The sequence below is a fragment of the Camelus dromedarius genome, chromosome 35 (assembly GCF_036321535.1).
Source record: "Camelus dromedarius isolate mCamDro1 chromosome 35, mCamDro1.pat, whole genome shotgun sequence".
NCBI lineage: Eukaryota > Metazoa > Chordata > Mammalia > Artiodactyla > Camelidae > Camelus > Camelus dromedarius.
Window position 1 is genome coordinate 6,635,774 of NC_087470.1, and position 7,663 is coordinate 6,643,436.

The window sequence follows — 7,663 nt, forward strand, 5'->3', positions numbered from 1 at the left end:
ATCTCTATCAGAGCTCCTGGGTGACTGGTGCATTGTCCATGAGCAGTAATACTTTGAAAGAAATGGTTTTTTGTTTGCTTTGGTTTTTTTTTCTTAGCAGTGAGTCTCAACAGTGGGCTAAAATATTCATGTTGTAAACAGATGTGCTGCCATCCAGGCTTTGTTCCATTTATAGAGCACAGAGTAGATTTCCCATGATTCTCGTGGGACATAGGATTTTCAGAATGTTAAATGAACACTGACTTCAACTTACAGTCACCAGCTGCGTTAGCCCCTGGCAAGAAAATCAGCCTGTCCATTGAAGCCTTGATGCCAGGTGCTGACTTCTCTCCAGCTATGAAATTGCCGGATGGCCTCCCTTTGTAATTTTCTGCATTGAAAATCTGTTTAGTGCAGCCACCTTCATTAGCTGCCTTAGCTTCATCTCCTGGAGAACTTGCAGCAGCTTCTGGGTCTGCTCTTCCCGCCTTACCTTTCACAGGTATGCAGTGGAGATGAAATCTTGCCTTAAACTTCATGGGCCAACCCCTGCTGGCTTCACTCTTTTCTTCTGAAACCTCTTCACCTCTCTCAGGGTTTGTGGAATTGCTGAGAATTAGGGACTTATGCTAGATTAGGGTTTGCCTTAAAAGAATGTCATGGTTGTCTTAATTAAAGTGATAAAGAATGAAATATTTCAAGAATTACCAAAATGTGACACAGAGGTAAGAAATGAGCAAATACTGTCAGAAAAAAAGGTCATTGATAAAATTGCTGGACTCATTATTCCTACAAATCTTCAATTTGTTAAAAAAAAATAAAATGCGTTACCGTGAAGGGCAATAAAGTGAGACACACCTGTAGTAAAAATGAGTTTGCACTGGGAAGGTAACAAATGGGTTCCTGCCTTCAGGATTCTCTCCTTTCTTCACTCCCCACCACAACCAAGCTCTTGAGTGCACAGTGCACACACAAAGACAATTGTTTTATGTTTCCAGAACATAAAAAGAAAGCACAAGACCACCATGCTGCGTCTGGATCTGTGCAAGTGGGCGAGGGAGCCAACTTCCAAAGGCTGCGGCAAAGCACACGCTTCCCTAGAGATACTTGTGGACAGACGAACAGGCGCGTGGAAGAGTAAGACGCTCCCGTGTTAATTATGACACATAATGTCGTGTGAATGAATGTGTGAAATTAAGTAGATATTTTAATATGTTTCAGAATACTTACCACCATATTTTCTTTACCATATTCAATCAGTACAGATTTGCATTTATTTTTCGACCTTGATTTCTGTAATCTGCTGCTTCTGTTCATCCTAACTGGTTACCAGAGTCTTGTTTGTATTTAGTTTGAGGTTTTAGTGGGTTCTTGGACCAGATTTAGTCACTTCATTATCCGGATCCCCCAGATCCATTTTTATTGTCCTTAGGTTTCAACCACATCAAAGTGTCATGACCTGCCATGTGTCTGTCATTTTTATTAAACTCTAGGCATTGGGTAGAAAATAGGAAAATTTGAGGCCTCGTGTGAGGTTAACTTGCTGCAGAGAAGGTGGGCGTTACAGCTGGCAGGTGATCAGGGCACCAGCAGCGCTGCATCCTGTTAACCCAGTTAGCAGCTGAGATCAGTCAGTGCATCCAGCCCTCCTGAGGCCCGTGTGTCTCCTGTCCACTTTTGTTCCTGGCATGTAGCGCTCGTGGATCCCAGCTAAGGCCTGTGGGTCTCTCTGGGGATCACCTTTTCTGACGGGCTGTGAGCTCCAGCTGCCTTGACTGTGGTCCCCATGCATGGGCGGCACCGGCTGCCGGGCTGCTCTGCATCTCAGTCATTTCCTCTGACCCCCGGGGAAGGTGGACCCAGTTCGGGGCTTCCTTCTCCATCTTGGCCTCATGTTCCTTCCTGGCTTTTTAGCAATTTGGTACGTTCTATCATGGATTTCATAATTTGCCCAGATTTTCCTGTCATTCTCAGGGAGAGGTCATGGAATTCACACCTATTAACCTGCTTTCAAAAGAAAACATTTTCTTATATTTGCTAAAGAACCAGGTTTTGCCCCAGGCTTTGACTGAAGTCAGGGCTCTCAGTGGGAGAAATCAGGTAAGTCATGGGCTCCTGCTCCATCCTGTGTGTTCGGTTGTGATGACTTGGTCAGGCCCTTATTCCCACGTTGAAACACAGTGAGCCCGCGCTGTCCCCGTCACAGGAGCCTGAGCCTGGGGGGGCACAGAGCACACCTCCCGTGGGCTTTTCCTGTGTGTTTACATTATGCACAAATGAGTAGGGGTGGGGACGCTGAAGGAAAGCCCTGATACCAAACTTTTGCCAGAGGCCTGAGTGTAGTTTTCTCATATTTATTAGTGGGGGACCTTTAATTCTTTCCTGTGTATTTATCAGCCTGAGCATTTATGGGGAAGGGCGAAAGGAACATGGAATTCTTCCCCTCCAATTTCTGGGAGGGATACTGGCAGAATTTCACAGAGTTTCTTTCCCCTCTCAGGAAGATGGACATGAAAGGATGTGAGCGGGTGGAAAAGAAGCAGCTGTTGGCCTCAGAGGAGAAGGTGAAACTGGCTGAAGAGGAAACACGGCAGTACAAGTGAGTTCAGCTCCTCAACACCCGCAGCTCCGAAAACCGCTGTTGGATTTTTTAAAAACTTTTCTAAAATATTTAGACACAATATCACACACAGACCAAAACAAATGTTCAGAAGACATTTGTATACATGCTTCACACAGGAGAAAAAATGTTATGTTTACACGTGTTAAGTTAAAGGTTTAACTTCACAAAATATTAAGTTGCTAAGAATTTCCTGGTCCCCAGTGCTGGCCAGACTGTGTGGAAGGACGGTTCACAGAGATGTTTCTGAAGGTGCTATAAACTCTTCTCAACCTGAGAACAGCAGTTTGGTGTAGCGTCAGTCGGACCAATAAATATGCCCGTGCCACTGTGGAGACCGACGTGTTGTAAGGCTGAGAAATAGAGTCAGGTGTAAGGAAAGGAAGAATCAAGCTTTATGATGAAAGACGCTCAGCACAGGACACGTGAGGGAAATGCTGAGAACGGGACAGGGAATTGTGTCCGCGCAGGACCCGGCAGGCGTTCAACAACAGTGACGGGAGGAGTGGCTGCGGCGACAGCTTGGCACCCGCTGTGCTGCTGCAGCCATGTGCAGTGCGCCGTATGCGGTGAGATGCTGTGTGTGAGTGTGCAGTGCGGATAACGTGGGATGGGGCAGGGTATTTAACAGCATACCCAGAGTTGTGTCTTCTCTGATGGAACAATTTGTAACTCGTAGAAGACTTGAAGAATGTCACGGGCAAATGCGGGAAGCAGAGATCACTTGGAGACACCAGGTAATCTGCCTTCCTCCTGACAATCTGAGTCCTCAGCACCTGAAGCAGACGGTTATCGTGGCCCTGAGAACCCCTCACCATGGGGTGTTTCTTGATGTGTTGACTTTTTAAGGTTGCTCTTGCTGAGAAGAAGGCCCAAGACAACTGGGTAAGAATTTGTTAACTTCCTTCCTTTTGTGCACAGTTGGCCACAACTGAACCCAAGACAACTGGGTAAGAATTTGTTTCCTTCCTTTTGTGCACAGTCGGCCACAACTGAACGTGGATGTGTTTTTCTCCCACAGCTCAGGGCTCAGGAGCTGGAGAGGGAAAATGCTGAGTTGAGAAGGGAGAATGCCCACCTGAAACAAAGGTACAGAATTTTGACACATTTTGAAGGGTGTTTTGAGATTCTTAAGGATTGGCTGTTTTGTATCTAGTAGAGGAACTGATGATGTAATACTTATTGAAGCCATTCTTTCTCCATCATTAAGACTGGACATAACATTCAGAGAGAGGCAGGCAGAGGAATACATGAGGCAGGAGCCCACCCCAGGAGGACCACACAGGCTGTCTCCTCCCCTGAGAGGTAAGGAGCGCACTGTGAAGTGTGGCAGCTTCATTTCTGCTGCAGAAGCCACCGAATGGGCTTCTTGTCCCCGTGGGTAATTTTTGGCTTTCCTGGACACCACACCACACACTCACCACAGGGAACAGTGTCTCAGCTGGTTGACAAGATGCTGTTTTCTTCACTTGCCACCACCTAGCTGGGCTCTGTCCTCTGTGCCTCTGGAGCTCATGCCCCTCCAGGGACTGTGAACTGCCCCCCAGGCCCTTGGGTGGCTGGCGTGGCTGGTTTCTGTGCGCTGGAAGACATGAGCGTCAGCACCCTCTTCCATCCTGGACACAATATTGAAGGCTGAATTCTCCTTGTCATTGAGAAAAATAACATGCACAGGGTTTTAGAATGAAGGCAGTGTGTCCTGGTGAGAAAAAATTTTCTCTTCACTTGTCTTGGTGGATAACTAACTATTCTATCCAAGATCTGCTTTAAGACAGCAGGCATTTCATCACTAATTTTGCAGGTCCCTTTGTTCTTATAAAAAAAGTTGCACAGTGACCTAGAGTAGCCAGTTAGCAAGTGGCATTACTACGTGGAGTATCACGTCTAGAGTTAAAAGTGTAACTCTAAAATCTGCCAGTAGGGTTTCCATAAAATTCACTGTTCTTTTGCCACTTATTAGAATACTAGTCTTTCTCAGGCCACTTCTGTCGTAAAGATTTACATGACACCTGGTTACTTACACAAGACATGTGCTGCCAGAAGGATTGTAACAGCTTCCCAGCGGGCTGAGGAGGGAGAGGTGGAGCTCATGGTCAGGGGTTGTTGATACTCTTCCAATGAAAGACTCTTCCTATTTCAATATTTAGCCTGTGTAGAAACTGCGATTTCCCCTCAAGTGTGAGGTGAGTTCCCTGTGTTAGTGCTGATGTCCGGGCATCTGAGCCCTGCGCTCCCATCCTGGGCGATTAGTTATGGAAACACCTGAACCAGGGCTCTGGTCTCTTCCTCAAGGGTCAGGAGACCTGTCTCCCCCTGGTTCTGGTGGGGGGAAGAGTGTAATATGGTGAAGGGGGTCTTGGAAGCTTTGTTTTCTTCAGCAAAGTCTGCAGCAAAGCGTAATCTTCCATCCTTTCTTTGTTTTTTTGTTTTTTTTTTATCAGATTCAGGACCTAGTGCAGCTCCAGTGCAGAACGGCAACTCCTGCCCTCCTGAGGCGGCCACAGAGGCCCAGGTAAATGGGGTGATCATTCTCTGTTGGAACTCTTTCTGGCAACTTTGATTTTTTTTTTCCCAGCTGCCCTTGCTGGCCTCATCTCCAGATTGTGTGTTCTGTGACAGGTCTAGCGTGTCATTCCTTTCCAAATTCAAACCCTTGCCCAGGAGCCAGAGGGCTTCTCCCCTCAGCCCGTCACCTTTGGTGGTGCCTGCAGAAGCCATCAGGGAGTGAGTGCTTAGGGGCTGAGGACCGCAGGCTTTGTGTGTTTCTTGAAATAACAGGAGGAGGGGGACCCCTCACTCCAAACTTCCTTCTCTTGGCACGGCTGACTCCTTCCTGACCTCTGTCACCCGGGATTGCCCCTCGGTCACTGAGACAGATTCCTGTCATCATTATTTTGCTCTTTTCTTGTCTCAGACCAGGTGATTCGCCTGTTGAGAATGTTCATTCAAATCCTCGTAACTGAAAACTGAGCAAAGCCCTCCCTCCAGCTTTATCCCATGTGCTAGGGGCAGCTTTGAGTCCTCTTGGGTGTAGTAAGTGTCACAGCCCATCATTGTCTTTCCTGGGGAGGTAAATGTGTCTTCCACGCTCCCTCCAGTTGTCCTCTGGGTAGGAAAGCCTGACTCTCAGAGATGTTGCATTTGTAGTAGGAGATAGATGCCGGAAGGGATAGGGCCCGCAGCGAAGAGGCCTATTTCCCTGCAGCGGGATTCCGATTGACACCACAGTCCTTACCTTGTGCTCCCCATCCTGAGCTGGGCCGGTCCTGCCCTGGAAGCTGTCAGAGCTGCTCCTCTATCTCATCACACACCATGGGATTTTGCGCATGAGCTGAAATCCCTTCTGTGTCAGTTGTGGGGTTGAGACTTCCCGCTTTGCTTTTCCATAGGACACACGTACTGTGCGTTTTGTAATGAACTTAAAATCCAGAGCTACCTGAGAATCAGGATGATTGACTGCCTTCTGAGGACAGCCTTGTCCCCTCAGAAGCACTTTGCAGGCTCCCCCGCAGGCCTCCAGGGTGCCCAGCTCCCCAGGGCTCTGTGTGCCCAGGGGCAGCCCCTGCGGGGAGGACAAGGGCCCTTTGCGAGGTGGGGGCAGAGAGGGCCGGGTGGGCGCCAGGTGTGGCTCTGCTTCCACATGTGGAGAATGGGCTCTTCACGTCCATCCCTTCTCCGTGTTCCTGGTCACGCAGAGCCAGCTTCTGTGGCGCCGGGGAAGGTGGCGGGGAGGGCCGTCCTGCCCGGAGTGGCTGCCTGTTGGGAAGACGCTACTTTGTCAGTGTGCTGGCACCTGTCTGTGCATCCTCTAGGGCAGGCCGCTTTGCTTCCTCCACTTACAGACACCGGCGGTGACGTGCGGTGACCGTGTCTTATCCCCGTGGCAACCTGTGCAGGCAGGCCCCCGATGGGAGGGTGAAGTGTGTGACACTCTGCTGCTGTCTGGGCACCCGGGGGAGGGGAGGGTGCCTGGTGCTGACGGCTGCTGCGTTGGGTTCCAGCTTTTGTTGGTGTTGGTGCTTTTGTCTGTCATCCAACACTGCTCTCCATTCTGTTCTGCAGGTTACTTTTGATGCAAGAGGGCCCCATCCTTTCCCTGGGCCACCTCCACCTGAGCCACCCTTGTGCCCTGTGCAGCCTCGCCCAGCACCACCAACTGCTCCACTTGGTGAGACGAAAGCGTATTCCTCTGTTCTTTCTTGAGTCACTGAAGAAGAAGGGGAGATCGCTCTCCAGGGCTTCATAAAGCATGGGGAAACCTGACTGAGGACATTGTCATGTTCCTCTAGTCTGTTTGCACACACATTTGGACTGTGACTTCCCCAACCTGACATGGGAAGGAGGTGTCTCTTGTAGAGTAAAAAAGAGTCCTCTGACAGAAGGCAGAAGTGTCAGGTTTGCACATGTGCCTTCAACATGCACCGCATTCTGAGTTTTGAGAGAGAAGCACACCCGTATCATTTTCTCCAGTGAGTGGAGCCCTGGCCTTCCGCAGTTGATCATTAGTTAGGAAAACACCTGAACCAGTGGTCTGTGGTCGCTCCCTCAAGTGATAGTAGACCTGTCTCCCCCTTGTTCGGATGTGAGAAATAGTGCAAGATGGAGAAAGAAGGCTCAAAAGTTTTGTTCTGCTTCAGCAAATTAACATCTTAACTACAATAGTGAACAGGGAAGGAGTTTTTCAGTTTTAGTTTTCTCTATGCTTAGAAGGTAGCGTGCAGCAGGGAAGGGCACAGCTCATTAGTAGATGAAATGCATGCTTAGCAATCAGGAGTTGCTGGGATGAATCTCCAGTACCACCATTTAAAAAAAACTTCAAATATCAAAAATATAAATTGTGCAGCTCCAAATATGATATTAAATAATTTTACGTGTTTTTTTTATACGTCTTCAAAAATATCCAAACCATAACTAAGCTTTTCTTTTGGAAAATACTTTAATTCTCTAAAGTTCTTTCTGCCAATTTTTATATTGAAATATCCATGAATGTACATAGATGAACATGGGTATATAAAATTTACAGTGGTAATATTCTTATTAACATATATGTAACTACATTTTACA

The 7,663-nt window shown here is 47.9% G+C and overlaps 1 long non-coding RNA gene across 2 annotated transcripts in view; it reads left to right on the forward strand.

Moving 5' to 3' along the window:
- The window catches only part of LOC135319993 (uncharacterized), a 31,843-nt gene extending 30,664 nt beyond the window's left edge, over positions 1–1,179 (forward strand). For both annotated transcript variants that reach the window (XR_010379134.1, XR_010379135.1), the window contains one exon: positions 978–1,179. This is a non-coding gene — a long non-coding RNA (uncharacterized LOC135319993). The remainder of the gene's footprint in view (positions 1–977) is intronic.
- Positions 1,180–7,663: the final 6,484 nt, after the last annotated feature.